This window comes from Pagrus pagrus (assembly GCF_965226575.1).
Source record: "Pagrus pagrus genome assembly, chromosome: 13".
Lineage (NCBI taxonomy): Eukaryota > Metazoa > Chordata > Actinopteri > Spariformes > Sparidae > Pagrus > Pagrus pagrus.
Window position 1 is genome coordinate 19,763,216 of NC_140197.1, and position 17,950 is coordinate 19,781,165.

Consider the following 17,950-nt stretch of genomic DNA (forward strand, 5'->3'; position numbering starts at 1 on the left):
CCTCTGTGAGTTAATTCTGTTATTCTGGCTGTGTCCCCTTGATCTTCCTGCACCTGCCATTTCCCATCAACACATTTATGTTAAACCCAGAATTTTTGCACAGTTATTTTGCCTTGCTATAAACACAGAAATCCTCAGAGTAGTAAAAAAATGTTGGCACACTCAACAATTATAGTGTGTACATGTGAGTCTATATGTGTGTATTTGAATGTTCTGGAGTAAACATTAGAAAGCAACTCCTTGCTGTAGATGACAGAAACAAACAGGTTAAGACATTTCTTCCTGGATTCTGTAATAAATAGATTGAATAAAGTTTTGAAATATGGCTGAAATATTGCCTTTCAAGGAAAGAATAAATTGGAATTTGCTATTCAAATGTGACAGACAGACACCAAAGAGACAATGTTTTCAGAGGAGACTAACCCAGTCCACGTGCATTGGTATCCTTTTCCGCAAGTATCTAAGGTAGATTTGTTGGTGTTTTAAAATTAATATTAAAGAAAATGGTAAGTGCAACAGTTTACCCGCTGACAGAAATGGAGTAACTAGTTCAGGCAGAGCACTTACATTGTGTATTTTATCAGATAATCAGTATTATTTGTCAAACAATCACTGAGAAGGCGAGTCAACAAGTAAATAAGGCGTCTTTATGACAAACTTGCTCTCATTCTTTTGATCATTTGTGCCTTCTTTTCTGGTTATACTGTTTATTCCCATCTATATCACACAGCTGATTTCTCCCTTAACCATCCCCCAGCCTCCACCTGTTCTAGTTTCTTATTACTAGATGCAGTGACGGCAGCTCTTGCCTTGTTGTGCATTATGTATATCACATATCTCATTTATATGTGTGTGTGCTGGGCTTTGTTCTTTATACTCGGGAGTTTTAATGTGCTCCCCTTAGAATTTTGAGGCTACTTGGATTCATTTGTAAAGCACCATCAAGCACAAGGCCCTTTTTCTGCCAAACTCTTTTATTTGTTGCGATAAATCCTTTGATGTAATTGTCTCTGGCTGCACTAAGTTTATGTGAGCTTTGAGTTCCTTGGTAAATAGAGACAGATCTGTCACAGCATCAAATAAAGCCTACTGGGTTTAGCTGCCAAGCTCTGTAAATATGATGTTGACTGATTCAGAGATAGATGTGAATTTTCGTGAGATTGCCTATTTTTAAAATGAATTGGTTCTTTGTTGGTGTATCTGTAAGGGTGGTAGAAAATGAGATAGGCCTAAAAGCTAACCAAAAATACCATTTTGTCCTAAACCCTTGAAGAAGTTAATGTTCTCAAGATTTGTAAATGTGTAGTTTCTGTATTTGTACTGCTTTTTTTTTTTTTTTTACAACTAAATCTGTGGTATAAGATCAAGATATTTATAATTACATGCCATGAAAAGTATGTAAAATATTAGTTTGTTTTTATTTGTTTGTTTTTGATCAGAATAAAGGGATTTATATATGCATTTTTCACAACTCTTAAATAGAGGATACATGTAAAGGAGGGCGCTCTCTAGTGGAACACAAACCAAACTACATCACAAACAATAAGCTTACGGACTGAAAACACCTATTTGTTTTTGTTTTTTATCAAAGGCAGAATGTAGTATTATAAATGTATTGTGTACAATAGTGCCCAAAATACCAGCAGTAACATGAGCCCTTCTCCATTCAGTGCCTGGAGCAGCAGGTACCTTCCTCTATCCCACCAGACCACGCATAACCTACAGCATCTGTCCATATGCATACATGTTCATCAGCTCCTCTGTAACCTGAATCACTGAAATAACCACTGGCGAGGCCTGAAGGAGACACAATATGGGTCAGTGACCTTTCTCTGCACGCCCAGGGGTCTTTTTGTCCTGCATGGAGCCCGAGTGCTACCACCCCCCTCCCCCTAATGCCCAGACAGGGGCTAATGGGCACATCAGTCATCTCCAACAGCGGCCCAGTGAACACAAACAGCTCTGTTTACCACCACAACCTTTAGTGTTGACTATGGCCACTGCCCCGTGTCTGAGCCGTGGCCCTTCCTGCATCAGCAGCAGCGTGGGGGCAAGAGGGACTCTGCTTACCACTGGAGCTGAGGATGGGGTAAGAGGGGGTTTATGGGTTACGATGTTTTGAGATGGTTTTGCGTCATTACTGCTCAGGCAAAATAAGTTTAATTAGGGATCTAATGAGAGCTTTTATACAGCTTTTTAAGAGAAAGCATTTTTCAAGCACTTTCAAGGTTCCAAAACCAAGAATTTCTAGACGACTTAATTGTTACTATAAATGCATGAATTCCTTTATACCACAACAATAGATTTACAATGTCATTGTGTTTAATTTACCAGCTGTTGATTATATGTTTTGATCATGATTATTTAATGCTTGCTAATTTCAACTCCAACCAAGTATAACAACACGATATTTCAATTTCAAACATCAAAAGATTTTTGGTTTTCATGTGTGATTTTGTAGACGAAAACAACCTCCTTGGCGGGGGTAATTGGGCATTTTCCAAACTTTCGAGACCTTGTACAAACCCTGTAATTAGAACAATTTAGGTTGTATATTTCTAACGAATCATGCACTTAAAATTAAGCCATTAAAATGTGCTGTATCTGTGGCAAAGACAAGGTCATTTAAACAGGACAATGCACAAAAGGAGTCACATTTGGACCACATTTTAAAGTCAACCTGGATTCTTTTACCTCTCACTCGACAGTCTGCTCTGTCAGTGGCTGTCTGGTTCAGCTTGTTCAGTATCCAGACTGTGTTGCTCAGTGTCAACAGGAGGAATGCTTTCCTGCACAAATATCTACACCTCATAAATGTCTCGCCCTCTGCTTGACCCTGTCTGGCCTCTGACTGTGAGGGGGTTGAACAGGGGACAGACAGCCCGGTGTGTGTGTGTGTGTGTGTGTGTGTGTTTGCAGCAGTAAGGTTGAGGTGAGGTCTTGGGTCTTAACAAGGTGCTGGGAGGAGAGAGCAGGACAAACAGATCACTCAGATGCTGACTGCCTCTTCTTAAAGGGCACTAAAGCCCTGATCGTTCGCTTTTTAAACATATCAATTATGGAGCAGTAACAGCAACTGCAGAATAACCGAAACCATACTGTAACACAGGCGCTTTCAAGCAATTCCTCTATGGAGTGGAGCAAAAGTGGGGCCTCAGTGTGAAAACATAGAAACGCCTTTGATGTCTACATTTGGATTCATACAAATACTGAAGAGTGAGACTTGCAGATGAGAGAAATATGGTAGTGTGGTGTATATAAAAAGAAAAATTACAGGCAAGTTCAAGAGTCTTTCAGCGGATCTGATGGTAAACAACATAATTCTGTTTAGTGATGGATCCAAGACTGAGCCTTTAAATAACTTTAAGAGCATGAGACCTCCAAAAAGCTGAAAGTGTGTGCACGCTTGCAGCATGCATTATGAAAGGCTTTTAAAGGCACCTGCTGTCTCCAAATACCTACACTTCCTCAATGGGATATGCTGGACTGTTGCACACTCCTGTGTTGCACAGACACAGTCAGTTCACTAACTGTGCAGTGTGTTGTTGCCGTGGCCCAGATCCAGCCATGCCACCCCTAATCCATTTCTCTGTTGCTCATTATTAGTGGCTTGTAAAGATTCTGTATCAGCTATGCTAAAAGAGCTTTTCACAGTATTACATGGGATTATTGTTGCTCCTCACTACATATGTTGCTCACAAACTCTGATGTAATATCGCCGCCCTGTTTACATGGCGCTAAAAAGAATATGCATGACTCATTATCTTCTCTCTTTTTGTTTGTGGGTTAAAATTACGTCACGTCACGTTTATCCAAAAATTATCCCTCTCACACTTCATGTCCATGTCTTTGCTTCTGTTGTCTGACACAGCAGTAGTGTGTCCACACATGAATGAACTAGGGGTGTTAATGAATAATCATTACAGACAGACAGATCAGAGATGGGCACAAATACATCAGGAAGTATCTTGATGCAAATTACAAACACATTTGGTACAATAAAGTACAAAAAATCTGTATGAGTAAATGCATTTAATTAAAAAAACAAGTAATTTGTCATTGAAAGGCAAAAAGACATCCTATACAAACTGATATTATTACTTTTTCGTCTTTTAGTAAGCAAAATATGGGTTGGATTTTGTTGGCCCAGTTTCTGCAACAGATGGGAGCTCCACAATAAAAATGAAGTCATTATTTTGTGTTATTTAGTTTTAGCATTCGAGCAACCCCTGTTTACTTTATCTGTTTTCTTTTTAACGTAGCTTACTCTGATTTTGCATTGAACATTGATAATGTCAGTGGTTTAAACAGTTTTCTTAGGGAAAAACGTCCAACATATTTCATGTATTATCAATGATTAATGGATAATCCACTATTAATGCAACTGGCTATCAATTAAAGGTATTGCTTCAAATTTGCACCCAAGATAATAAAACGAGAAGGGAAATCAGCACATTCAGGGTTAATTTCCCCATGAGAGTTTAGGTTTAGAGAAAAAGAGGATTTAATAGTGACACTGTCTCAAACTATCTCAGATATGTATCTGGCCTAAACTGCTCACTCATAATGTATTTATCCAGCTTGGCAGCAATCACAGAATGCTGCGTAATCAGGGGATGGATGCTGTTCGTAAATGGGTCTGAATCCAAAAGATCAAATCTTTTCCCAGCACATGACCTAGCTGTGAAAAAAGGGGAGTCAGTTGATCCCGTCTGCTGGTCTGGTTGTCACTCGTGGCTCCTTAATCGGCTGCAACACCTGCATGAATCTGGGTTTGGTCTAACACGTATGGATGTCTTCCTGCGTCGCGTTACAGAATGATACTGTGCCAACAGCAGCAGTTGTTCTCTCACTGTCCACAGTACTCGACTGACCCAACAAAAGCAGGAAAAGTTACAGCCTGTCATAAAAGGGTCAGGCGCCTTCTCCTACAATCCCATTTGTGAGTGCAGGACAGCTGGAAATGCTCTGTATCTCATAAATAATAAAGAAAGGCCCTTGGCTCTCTATGGTGGGAGATCAACTGCAGGCTTGATTAATCAGTTGCACCCAAAATCAAATGTAATTAAGACATTTGGTTGACTAAAATTAAGATTTGAAATGTGAGAAACTGGGCTTGTTAACAGGTAGATTCTTGTCTAAACTCTTGTAATTATCTCTAAAAAATATAGAGGTCAGGTATTGTATGGGAACATGAAGCCAGAGGAGAGCATTACTGTTGCATTCTTTCTTTCCACACCTTCCTGTGTAGTGCTGTTTGTGCATTCCTGTGTCGACAACCCCTCTGTCTAGTTCTCTGGGGTGTTTACCCCCTTTCACGGTAGCAGGGAAGCAGCTCCCTCCATCCCATCTCTGTTTACATTGCTCTTCTCCTCTATTTACTCTGTGCTCCGGCGCCCTGGCGCACCGCGCTCCAAACAGCTGTTCCATTATGGAGAGAGCAGGCGCTTCAACCGCACAGCGCTGCCACACAGCTCCCTCTGACAGCCCACCGTGGTCGACACCACGATGACTGCCTGGCTCCGCTGGCACGCCTGCCATTGTTGCCATAAAGCTCAGGCTCCTTCAATGCCAGAGTGGCTTCTGGGTAAAGAGTGAGCCAGGGCAACTGTCAGAGATTGTCTTCAAACCGCAAGACAAATTTGCCAAGTTCAGCTTTTGATTAAGTGTTTTCGTATGCGATGCAGTTCTGTGGTGATTTAAACAAGCGACAATCATATCCAGATGATCTACAATAAACAGGCACAAACATCTTTTCAATGAAACAAGGCTTTTAAACTATGTCATTACAAAACGTACAGCATTTTCATCATTATGGCACATTTTCTCTAAGTACCCCATATATTCTACTCCAACATGACATCATCCAAAGGAGCCATTATCCCACAGAGCGTGATGATCCTTCCTTGCTGTCAGGTAAAAGAAAGACTATTGTCTAACTGACTGCCTTGGGGTCACACTATACCATGAATCTCCAGTGAATTATTTTTACCCTTTGCATGTTCTTTTTCCTGCTGGTGTGCACAGCTGGTGCTGAGTCAGGAGACAGGAAACCAGGGAGAAAGGCCACCAAGCATCCCCGGGCTCCCAGTGGACCGCTGCAGGGCCCCGTGGCTACAGGGACAGGAGACACTCCATTTATCACAATACAATAGCTGCTGCACAGGGCCGGTGGACTATGGGCCTGTCTGGTTCTATATGTTCCTTCATGTCTATACAAGTGCTAATATGTGAGCTGGCATCAGTGTGTCTTCATCCTCAACTTGTCTATGCATGACGAGGGGTGTGTCATATAGCAGTGCCTCTTCAAATATCAAATGATTAACAACGCCAGCAACACAGTAGGTTACACATTTAAGCTGGCAATAGACAACTTTTTTGCTTAAATACCATTCTGCATAAAATACTGATTGCACAGTGTAATGGCTATAGGAAATGTCACCAGCCTGCTATTCAGCCTGCAATAGGGCTCGATTTTTCCCAGCAAAAATGAAGCACGAATTACGGCACAAAGGAAGCACGTCTGCCATTGCGCAAGTGAAACAGGAAGAGGCATTGTTTTCCCAGGTAACGGTGGATTAACGGAATAACAACTGGAATAACCGTGGAAGCGCTACACTAAAAAAGAAAAAGAACCCAGCTGATGGAGGAGGCACACAGGGTGAGGTGGTAGAGGTAAAACAAGAGTGAGCGAACTAGCATTCATTCGATAGAGATAGTGTTGTCTCAAAGTTCGTTCCCCCGCTAATCCTGTGTCTCTCCTTACCACCGGGACTTGAGACGGTTCTAAACTGGCATTTTTCTACTAGCTTAATGACAATATGCAATTTCTGCCGCTCAGGGGCTCTCTATCAAAACAAAACACATTACATTTGCAGAGTGTTTTGTGGGGAGGAGCCACTGCTCAGCTGGTCAGAGCTGGATCAAGTGTTGGGGTCACATCAGATTCTGCTCTGATCTCAGCCGTTCACCTTTTCCTTTCGGCCATAAAAAGTGGATTTATCTTCACTCCCATTTATCAAGAGACCTCCTTTGTCGGTGTTCATGCCATCAGGATTTGTAAGGGTCAAGTTGGGATTCTTACGGTTGTTTTTTGCCTTGGACAGAAGCCTGGCTATTAGCAGTAGCCATGTTGCTAATGCTTTCTTTGCGGCAGCGGCGCCAAACAGTAATACCACAGGGAAATGCTAGAAGGGGGGGAACTTTTCCACTATAAAAGCCTGGTACAATCTCAACCTTTAAATGTAGTCATTTTGATAAAGTGATAAATGATGAAATAGCAAAAATCCACAAACATCAGGCCAGAGCACCACTGTATAAAGGCTTACAGATCCCCCTCTCTCCCTACATGGACATTTTTCTTTTTTGGTTTAATTTGTATGTTTTTTCATCAGATGGTGCAGGCGAAATATTGCTTAAATAATTGCCTCATCCCCGCTTCCCTGCATCTGTTCTCTTCCCTTTTAGCTAATTGCATTTATATGGTGCAACAAATTAGTTTGACTTAACACTAACATGGATATTTGTGCTGAAAAGTCACCGGGACGCCAGTAAAGCTCCCTGTTTTTTAACATCAGACTGAGGAATAAACTCTGGGTACATTTGATTAACAGGTCAGGCTGATCTATTGTGCTCTTTAATAAAAACTTCCTGATTTAAAGAAATGAGAGAAATTAGAAAGAAAAAATACACAGAGAGGAAAATCTCCCCTATCCTGGTATGCAGGTGGTCGAAAACAACTGATTCACTGTTGCACATTCACCGCAAACCTCTCAGGGTGATGAGGACACATGTGTGCAGCAGTTTAAGCTGCCTCACACACACACACACACACACACACACACACAGAAGCTCTTTCTCCTATCTGGCCTTGCTCTGTAGTAGCCTCGCCCACGATGAAAAGGGATATCAGCGTGTATAATGGCACGAGTGGTGAGTGAGCGTATTAAAGAGAGAGACATACAGAGAGAGAGAGACAGAGCATGCACTCATGCATGCATGCCTGTGTGTGTGTATAAAAGTGCCAGTCATAGCAGGATATAAAAGAATTTTGCCCAGCTGCCAGGTCCCCAGCGCTGGTTGCCAGAGCCCTTAAACACATCCATGTCCTTCACTGGATGGCTCCACTCTCCTCTCCTCCTCGAATATATCTCGCACTTTAAAAATATACAATCTGCTTAGATACTAGGCAGTCATAAGCTCCATGACTGGCACTTGGACATCTTATCAACATGAGTTGAAGCCCCTGGGCAACTAAGCCAAGCTTTGATCAGACATTTTGGAGACATCGCTCATTTTCTTCAAACAAATCCATCGGGGTTGGTGTGTGCTAAATTGGAAACAAACTCAAAGCGCTAAATGTACCTTGTGATGCGGGAAACAGAGGCACCGCCATATACGGCTTGTTTAATAAAGAGGTGAGAGGCTGCAAAACAATCCGCGCATGCGAGCGAGGAGGAGAAATTAGAGAAAATGTCAAACAGAGGTGAGGACAAGAAAAGGTGAAAAGAAATTCTGTCAGAGAGAGGAGGAGAGGGAAGAGCGCAGCATGCATGGGCCGCGCTATGAGATCAGCTGACAAACATCTCTGCAACCTTCGCAGAGGCAGATCAGCATCCATCCCCCTGAATGGGCCTGTGACAGTTGTTATGTACAGAGACCCAATTCCACCTTATATCTTCTCTTGAATTTTAGCCCTGCTACCTGTCAGTGGGAGAGAAAGAGAAAGTGAATGAATGAAAGAAAGAGACAGAAAAGTCGGGCTCGTGGCCTGCTGCTGAACGGTGGGGGAGAAAGTGAAAGAAAAAGAGAAAGAGAAAATATAGACAAGAAAGAAAATGAAACCTAAATGGACCAATTCAGCTGGCGGAGCCACACAGAGACTTCACCTGAGGGCAGTCTCATGCCCTGTTTGTGTCTCCATGGAGACGGGCCTCCTGAGTGTGCGCTTCTGTAAAGACTGACAGTGGTCCAGCTAGCTAGCCCTGCTATTGATTTCCACACAATTTCCTTGACCAGACCAGTGGGTGAAAAAAAGCGAGTATTCTGCTGCAAACCCAACTTGGCTGCGGTTTCTCGGAAATGTTAATGTTTAATTTCGAGACAGTGGTATTTTAAGCATGTTAAGAGACATTTCACATGTGCACAATGCATTCTTTTACTCAGCTCTAATGTATAGCTCCCACAAGATCAGATAAAGTGTTTTTTCAGCTGCTACCAGGCATTTGCCCAGAAAATCTCCAGCTTTGAATATATTAAGTTTTAAAGACTTCAACCAACTGGGCTAAAGGCATGATAACATCTCCTCGTCTGGTGACTTGAGATATAAATACATCTACAGTACGGGGCATATCTGTTTAGTATCCTGCATGGTTTCAAGCCCCGAGGCAAGGCTTCTCTGTCATCTCTCCCCGCTCAGCTCCACTTCCCTCACTATCCTGACCATAGGAACCAGATCAGAGGCTCAAGATGGCCTTTATCTGGAGGTCTATTGGCCAGTGTCAGCTTACAGGCCCCACTCTGTACACACGGCACATTATGGAAGTTTTAATAGGTGATCAGAGCAGCTGTTGCCAGCACAGCGTTGATTTACTGTGGCTAAGAGAGGGCTTAATGACTATAGAGGCAGACAGCGCTTAACCCTTTGATGTGCGTTGGATAATGTAATAGGATCAGGTAGCCCCTTGGGAAACTTGCATGTACGCTCATGCACTAACATAAGCGCACACTAGCACAAACGCTCTGGAATACAATTACTCCATCTTAAAGCTCCTTAATAAGAGTGCCAACCTCTTACTGTTATACAGTAGAAAAACAACATCTGGGTCTGACTTGTGCCACTAGTCATGGCTTGTAAGGTCCATGAATGAACATATAAACACATGCACAAACACACATAGTTGTGTTGCGTGCTGACAGGTGGTGCATGCACAAGGAAATACAAGCTTACCCAGCACAAACAGCCCCAGAAGGCTTACCACTTCAGCAGAGAGCAATTGGAGTACTTATGCAGAAGCTAGCACTATTCAGACCACGCAACATCCATCTCAGGGGTCAAAGGGCACAAATTCTGTTTGCACCATGAAGACACCAATATCCCCTCTTTTACAGTGTGTCTGACATCACAGCTGGACACACAACCGGGACAGGCCAGGCCAAACAGTCATGAGATGGATTAAACATCTGATGACTTATAGCTTTGTCAAAGCAAGCCCTGCTGGTGGCTCTGAGGAGCTCTGCGAGGCTGTACTTTGGCACAGCGGGGCTATGAGCTAAATGCAAACGCCAGCATGTAAACATGACTATAGTGACAACGCTTACATGCTGATGCTATGCAGGTATAATATTTACCATGATCACCATCATAGCTTAGTTAAGTGTGCTAACGTAAGCTAATTAGCACAGGCTATATTCAGGAATCCTTTTTAAAGACCCTTTTCATTTTGACGTCATCGCCACTTCAGTTCTAACCAGTTATTACTATCAGATCAGCAACACATTTTAATTATGTTTAATATGCATCGATTGAAGGCTAGCACAACTGAACAGTCTTGGTTAATGATAACTCCTTGGACACAGTTTCAAGAAGCTTGGCGGCCAGAGTCGCAATTATCTATCATCAATATTATACATTGTATATATTATACAGAAGAAATTTCTCTTCTGATTAAAATCTACTAAATAAATAATTGCACCCACATCTGTTCTTGGCTTCTGTAGAAAATAAATACCTCGGATAAACAAAAACTGATGCTTTGGGATTATAGGACGGGCTGGCAGCCTTTAATACTTTCTGAGGGCCTAAACTGTCACTAAATTGGTTTATCAATCATATTTTTATTTACTGTAGACACTTAAAACAAAGTCCAGCCAAAGTTGATGGAAATGTGATTGGTTTTGTTGGCATTTTATCAAAAATCAAAAGCATTAATTGAAATTTTTACCTGACAATGGCGCTAGAGCAGCAAAACTAAAACTTAATGGTTGCCACGGACCAAAAGCCGACGCCTATTGTATTGTATTGTATTGTTATGATGCAATAATGGTACTGGGATCCACTATGCGTGTGATAAAAAATAATCATTAATTAGGGATCCTTCGTTTTTAAAGAGCATTTTTAACGCCAAAGAAAATAGAATAGCAAAAACCAATTCATATTTTAATATTTTTCTTAATTTGGTAAAGACACATCTGGTGGGACAAATCAAACATTATGGCGGGCCAAATTTTGCCCACAGGTGCCAATTTGGTTATTTTGGTGATCACCAAAATTATAACAATTCATTATGGGGGAGTCATGAATGTGTGGCCTAAATCTCAAGGCAATCCATCCAGTTTCACTTCTCACCTCTAGGCACTAGAGCTTGCATGTTTGCACACATACATGAAAGAGAAATACCACACAACCGTTTGTATGCAGTACTCATTGCTGTAACAACTGAAAATCTCGGCCAACCTACTGTTTTGAACCCCAACATAAACCTCCAGCCTGGGCCCCATTAACCCATCTAGGAATGATAGCTAAATTGTCCGCTTGCTCTCCGAGGCCAGCCAGGATGTAATCAAAAACAGACGGAATAATCAACAAAAATGCTCTCTATTCCGGTAAGGATGTCTCCCAAAAGCACATGAATTACACTGAAGCAGGCACTGGGACTGTGAATGATGTTGGGCTACCAGCACCAGCCAAGTCACTGTCTCCCAATGCCAAGTGAGAGGATGCCAGGCACTTCCTGCTGTAAACAATCAACCCACAGACGGAGAAAGAGGGGAGGAAACCTCTGAATGAGAAACAACAGGAGACGGAGAGAAGACCCAGTTGCTCAATGAAAATTTCTCCAGTGAACAAATGCGCTCAATTTGTCAGACAAGCTATCGTAGTCTGTTTGAGGGGAATGTGTGTGTGTGTGTGTGTTTGTGTGTGTGCAAGGACAAATGGCATCGCTCGGTGTAGATGAACACATAGCAAGTGCTCAGGGCTTATGGAGACAGACGTTGGATATACAGCTTGGCTGAGTTCACACTACATAATAAGGGCTCCCTCTCCTTTCTTCAGACTGTCTCTCCTCCCACACATTGTCCCCTCTGTTCCAACTGCTGGTCTAAACTGCTGTCTTCTGGCCAGCTTCATTAGCTAACAGTGCCAATATTGACCTCAGTATCATCTCATATGACAAACAGGTGAAAATTTTGTTTTAATTTACATACTAGCAATGATCCCTCAGGTTTTGCACTTGCACTCTTTTTTGGATAACTCCACATTTCTTACCCCCTGGGGTCTGTACTAACAATCCTGCTAACAGATTTTGCAAAACAAACATGCTCCTCTGACCCTCTTAAAGAAACCTGGGACTAACTTAGCTTTCAAATCGGTACAGTAGGGGTACAGTGCATTGATTGTATTTATGCACATGTGTGTAAATCACTCTCTTTTTACAGTCTCTGCGTGTGGGAATGCAGTAAAAAGCGAGCGAGGAGAAATGCGGTGTGACGTACGTCTGGCTCTTGTAGAATGGCAGAGATTGTATATAAACCTCTGAGTGAACAGGCCAACATGTGGAGTCGCTGAAACACATGTGTTTGCACATAAATTACCATGTCTGCATGCACATGCACGCACAGGCACAAACAAAAACACACACAAGAGTGACTATTAGCCACGCATGCGAGCTCACATCCACCTCCTCACACACAACAGACAAGCACATTTTTACAGACAGACACACACATACCTGTCATTGTAATTCACATGATCATTCTCTTTATATGAAAGAGACAGGGAATTGTCAGAATGACAGAAGCTGAGGCCTCATATTAGCCCTGCTGTCAGAGCCGGTGAGCAAAGGATGACAACATGAGCGCCCCTGTCCCTTAAAGCTCACCCTGTCTACATCGAAACAAGAGCCCAGTCTGTGCACGGCTGTATGCAGTGTCCACTAGTCTGCAGTTTAATCTATCAGAAACTGCTTTTATTGCTTACCTATTCACAGGCTGCTTTCCTTGAGAGCTGAGGTATCTTTGTCAATAATGTATTGAACTGACAGCGACGTAACCTCCAATAAAGTTATAGCGCCTTCTCTCTCTGCATGACCGGATCCCTGTCTTCACTCCTCAGAAAATTAGCAGGGGGAGGGGGTGGTTTAACAAGTTTGGCTCACTCTAAAAACAAATGACAGGCTACAAAACAAATGTGGCATTACAACTGAGTATTAAAAGGCTTGACATTTACCAAGGCTCATTTATATGGCTGCCCATACTTAGCTCATTGGCAGCCCCCCATTACATTGGGTAGAGCAGGAGTGAGAAGGCCGGGGCTGGGAAGGGTCGGGCTGGGCAAACACAGTGGGGTGAGCCGTTAACGGCCTGTGGGAGGATCGTCCTGTAGATGAATGAACACCTGGATTAATGGGGTCAGTGAGCACCAAGCTGCTGAGGAAGGAGAATCCCAGCCAAGGCAGCCATTTTACATTTTACTTTTACTGCATGTCTCATGGACTGTTTTCCTCTGCTGGTTTTAGAGGGGGCAGCGGGAGGCTCCCACGGGGGCAGGAGAGAGCAAAGAAAGGACATTTTTTGGACCTGTGTGGTGTATATAGGACATGAGCAGTGGAGGTGTTAGTTAAACAGTTATGATTTTATTAACCCACAGCCATTTCAAGGACATAGCCCCATAAAAGAAACTGCAATAGGTTTGCAATGAAGTGCAATTACTTATACAAATGTTAAAGACATGATATGCAAGATTTCTACATTAAAATATCCAAAAACAACTCGACCTTTGTTACATTTTTTTGTTGAGTTTTGTTTTTTTATTATCCCATACGTTTCAATAAATGTTCAAACCCAGAGGAATCCACAAATGTACTCAAGGTAACGGTGCGTTTCATTTTATCGTCTGTCAACCTAACTTGCAAGATAGTGTCAGAGAGCGAGGAAGGTAGTCAGTGAAGAAGACTAAACATCTCAGAGTTCACACACGACCTTAACGACTCTGTAAGGACACACCCACACAGGGTTTAAAACCTGCAGCTCACTTCCAGTTTGACCTGGATGACTGAGAACCTTCATCAAGACTAAACATAGCACGAATAAAACTTGAAACATTACCTTGTTCATGAACCATTTTTGCCTGAGTCACATAGCTTGGTGTTTCTTTTTAATGGGGTGTATACCACTAGCGAAGCGAATTGGACCGCGGGATCATTTGTTTTTGCTCTTGTTACTTGCGCAAGTGTTTATTCTTCCCAAACAGTCAGATTAGTTTACTGTACATTAACCATAAGCTAGCCAGCAATGGCACGCACAGTGTATGTCAACATTGCAGTACATAAACACCTGACTATGGAGGTCACCTCGATGGATCGCAACAGCGGTCAGGCTGATAAACAGGAGTGAAGATAAATCCACTTTTTAATCCTAGTCATAGCAGATTTTTTTGTAGTAACCAAAGTATTATTTTTCTGTTTCTTCAAACACTCGCACCTTAGTTGTTTGGGAGTCAGATGCACTCAATTTACCATTGACAACCTAGACTCTTCTCTGAAACAATAAAAGCTAACAAATTGGGATGGTGCTGGCCCTTTAAATGGAGCTCTGAGTGCTTGGCAGGCTAATAGATGCAGTCTAAAGGTGCTTGTGGATGGCAACCTGAAAAATGGTCTTATCTGAAAAGGTCCAGGACAGTTATAAATGAAATAATCGCGCCCGGCACATTAATCCATGTTCGTGCCCTCGGGGGAGACCTCAGCTCATCATTTGATTTGTGTGTGAGTGCATGCACATGCATGTCTCTGTGTGTTTGCAAATAACCAACCGTTTTATTTTTATTTTTTTCTCCTTCATTCATTTTCTTTTAGAGCAACAGCAGAGGTTTTATTATTCTTTCTGACTTGCTTCTAAGCAGGAATTCTAGCAGGAGATATCTTACGAGGGAGGAAAAAGAGAGATAAATACAAAGACAGGCAGACAACCAAGAAAGACAGAGAGGGAGAGAAATTAAAGACATTGAAGTCACAATATGCACTTTGGCATGGCTACTGGACCGCCACAGTTTAAATGAGGTATGGTTATTGCTCATAAGGATCCTGGAGTGCCAAGCAACCCAGAGTTGCAAGGGAGTGGGGGAGGATATGAAGGACTTAAGAACGACTGTCCTCATATGTTGAATATTATTTCCATCATCAGAGACTCATGGCCTATCAGCGACAGTATCTCCTCACAACAGTTACTTGGTTCTTTTCTGTTTTGTGTTTGTGGGAAGAAGGAGAAATGGGCAGTTGATTAAAGACCTGAAAACCAGTGAGTCACTTCAAACCTATAGTACAATATATCAATTAGTTTATATTTCTCTAATAATGGACATAACACTTTCCATCTGTATCATTCTATTGGGGACCCAGAGAGCTGACACAAGTGTGTTTTAAAGTGCAACAACTCATTGTTGCTTGGTCATCTTTCCTATTTTCCATTTTAGTTACAATATAATTAATTATATTTGCCCCCTGTTCTAATAGTCCAAACATTAATCAAGAGACAAATCTGATCAGGTGATTGCAGACTGGTACATAAGTACATCTTTGTCCTATCCAGGAAGGGAAACTCTCTCCAGTACACTCTCAGAAATCACTTTCATGCAATGTATCATGAATTAATTTGGCTTTTACTTTGTGTTCAACCAGCCAAGCAGCTCCTGTCTATTAAGAAGCTTGAGAAAATGATTGACATTCTTCTCAAGAAATGTTTCTCATTTCACAGCATAAACCAGTGAACACAGGAATCCAATTTTGTGGGAGAAAACAACTACAATTTATAGTCAACACTGCCATCTACTGGACAGGAATCAGCTGTAATAACCATAGAGCCATCAGAGCGCATATGAACAGAGCTGCAAAGTTAACTGAAAGCTGGGCCGTGTCACAAAACAGATAAATGGCTGTTATATTTGGCATCCAAATAGAAATATCATTCACATAGGGTTTGTACTAATTATAGTATTGTTTGTGATCTGACTAGTGAGCTGTGTTCTTCAGTTTTCACTGGCAAACAATATTCTCATAATTGGTAAATAAAGGGGACCTCAAATCAAATCAAATGAGTATTGCACTCCCATGAAGGTAGGAGGTTTGTGAGATGGATTTAATTTTTCGTAAAATTGCAGATTGCAACCACCTGAACACACCTCGTCTCATACTCAACTTATAGTGGACACTAAAAAGGTAAAAGGCACTCTCTAGAGGCAGTGTTTGGTTAAGCCGTTCTGGGGTACTATGAAAATATGGGCCCAACATGGCAGACTCTGTCGGATGATGCAGGAATGGATGGGCCAGGCGGACGGGGGAGGGACACTCTGCTGTGCACTCTGGTATTATTGGTTGTTAATTGTCAGTAGCTTACACTTAAACAGCCATTCACAGCAGCATATAGGAGCTTACGCATTGGAGGATTTCAACTATATCAGATTCATGCGTATGAAATATTCTCCGGATTGGTTTGCAAAACAAACAGCCAGCGGCAGTGATGATACAGCAGATTGACAGCTTTGCTTCCCCGGTAAACACACCGACCTCTTCGACTCAAAGCTGAGTCTCAAAATCAAATTCAATCCAATGAGATGCTGACATAATCCTTACTTAAATTCCTTGTTGGGCTCAAGCTTCACAAAGACTTGATCCCAAACTTGAGTCATGCAATTCAATAATGTCCTTTGTTAGACTCCCCCTGTCATTGTCGCATCTTTCATATTCCAAGTGATTTCTATTTGTGGTCTCCAAGCCCAAACCAAGATTACTCAAGTGGGATGGCTGTAGTGGTTTTCACAGTCTGTGTAATACTCCTTGTGTATGAATGGTAAATTGACATGTAAAACTGGTACAGTGTCGCTTTAAGAAAGTCTGTTATTGCATTTCCTCTGATCCATCTAGTAGCTCAGTTAGTATGCGCAGATAATTTAATAAGCATGGACTGCAATGTCATACACTTCATACTACATATACTATTTGATTTGATTATCAATACTGTAATGCTCACTATGTTAATAAACAAAGCTGGATATATGAAACACTTCATTTACATGTAACAGTAAACCATCATTGTGCACTGGTACAAGGCAATGCTGCCATCTAGTGCACACATGGTGAAAATACATGAACAATGATGTATACTGCAGGTTTTTCTGAGGCCTTTGAATCACACAATTCAAGGCAAGTAAGAGCAGAATAGCCAAAGTTTTATAAGTTATAAGAAGTATTAGTATGGATAACAGAAAATAAAGTTTATTCTTAGTGTACATAACTGTTACTGTACTAAGTATGACTTTTGTTAATTCAGGTTTTAAGAAAGGAGACTTTTTTCAAAGTATGACAAAACCTGAACTAGGCTAATTACTTGTGACTGATAAAATATACAATTAGCAGGGAACAGAGTTGTTTCAAATGACAATAAAGAATCAACAGAATCTCACCTAAAGACGCTGGAAGGAAATATAAGAAATATCAGAAATTCAAGCTACTGCAACAAATAGTAGCCTAAGTAACATATATCAAGATCATGATGTCAATAGTGTGTATTGTGTTACTTTGTAGGAACTCACATTGTTCAGTATGTTTCAGTAAGTTTTACTTACTTACTACATACATCAACTTTGCTATCAAGTGCAATGTTTGTTGCTGCATAACAACCTCTGTGTCACAGTGGCAGCACCCAGAAGTAGCAGCCCTTGGATCTTGAATCTTCCCACACTGGGCCTCACAATACTTCAACTGAAGTGTTTGATGGATGGTCAAACAAATCGATCTCTGGTTTCTATGAATCAATATTGGATGATTCAGATGAAGATCAATTTGAGTCAGAAAAACGATTCTTTTAAACCCAGCCCTGATTAAATGTGTTGCGAATTGTTCTGAACAGCTACATTTTCTCAACCGTAAGGCATTCACAGTGTTGCACTTCTTTG

At 41.6% G+C, this 17,950-nt stretch overlaps 1 long non-coding RNA gene across 1 annotated transcript in view; it reads right to left on the minus strand.

Annotated features, from left to right (window-relative positions):
• Positions 1–5,859: 5,859 nt before the first annotated feature.
• LOC311267935 overlaps positions 5,860–17,950 on the minus strand; it is a 31,456-nt gene continuing 19,365 nt past the window's right edge. The window contains exon 3 of the long non-coding RNA XR_014623891.1: positions 5,860–6,114. This is a non-coding gene — a long non-coding RNA (uncharacterized lncRNA). The remainder of the gene's footprint in view (positions 6,115–17,950) is intronic.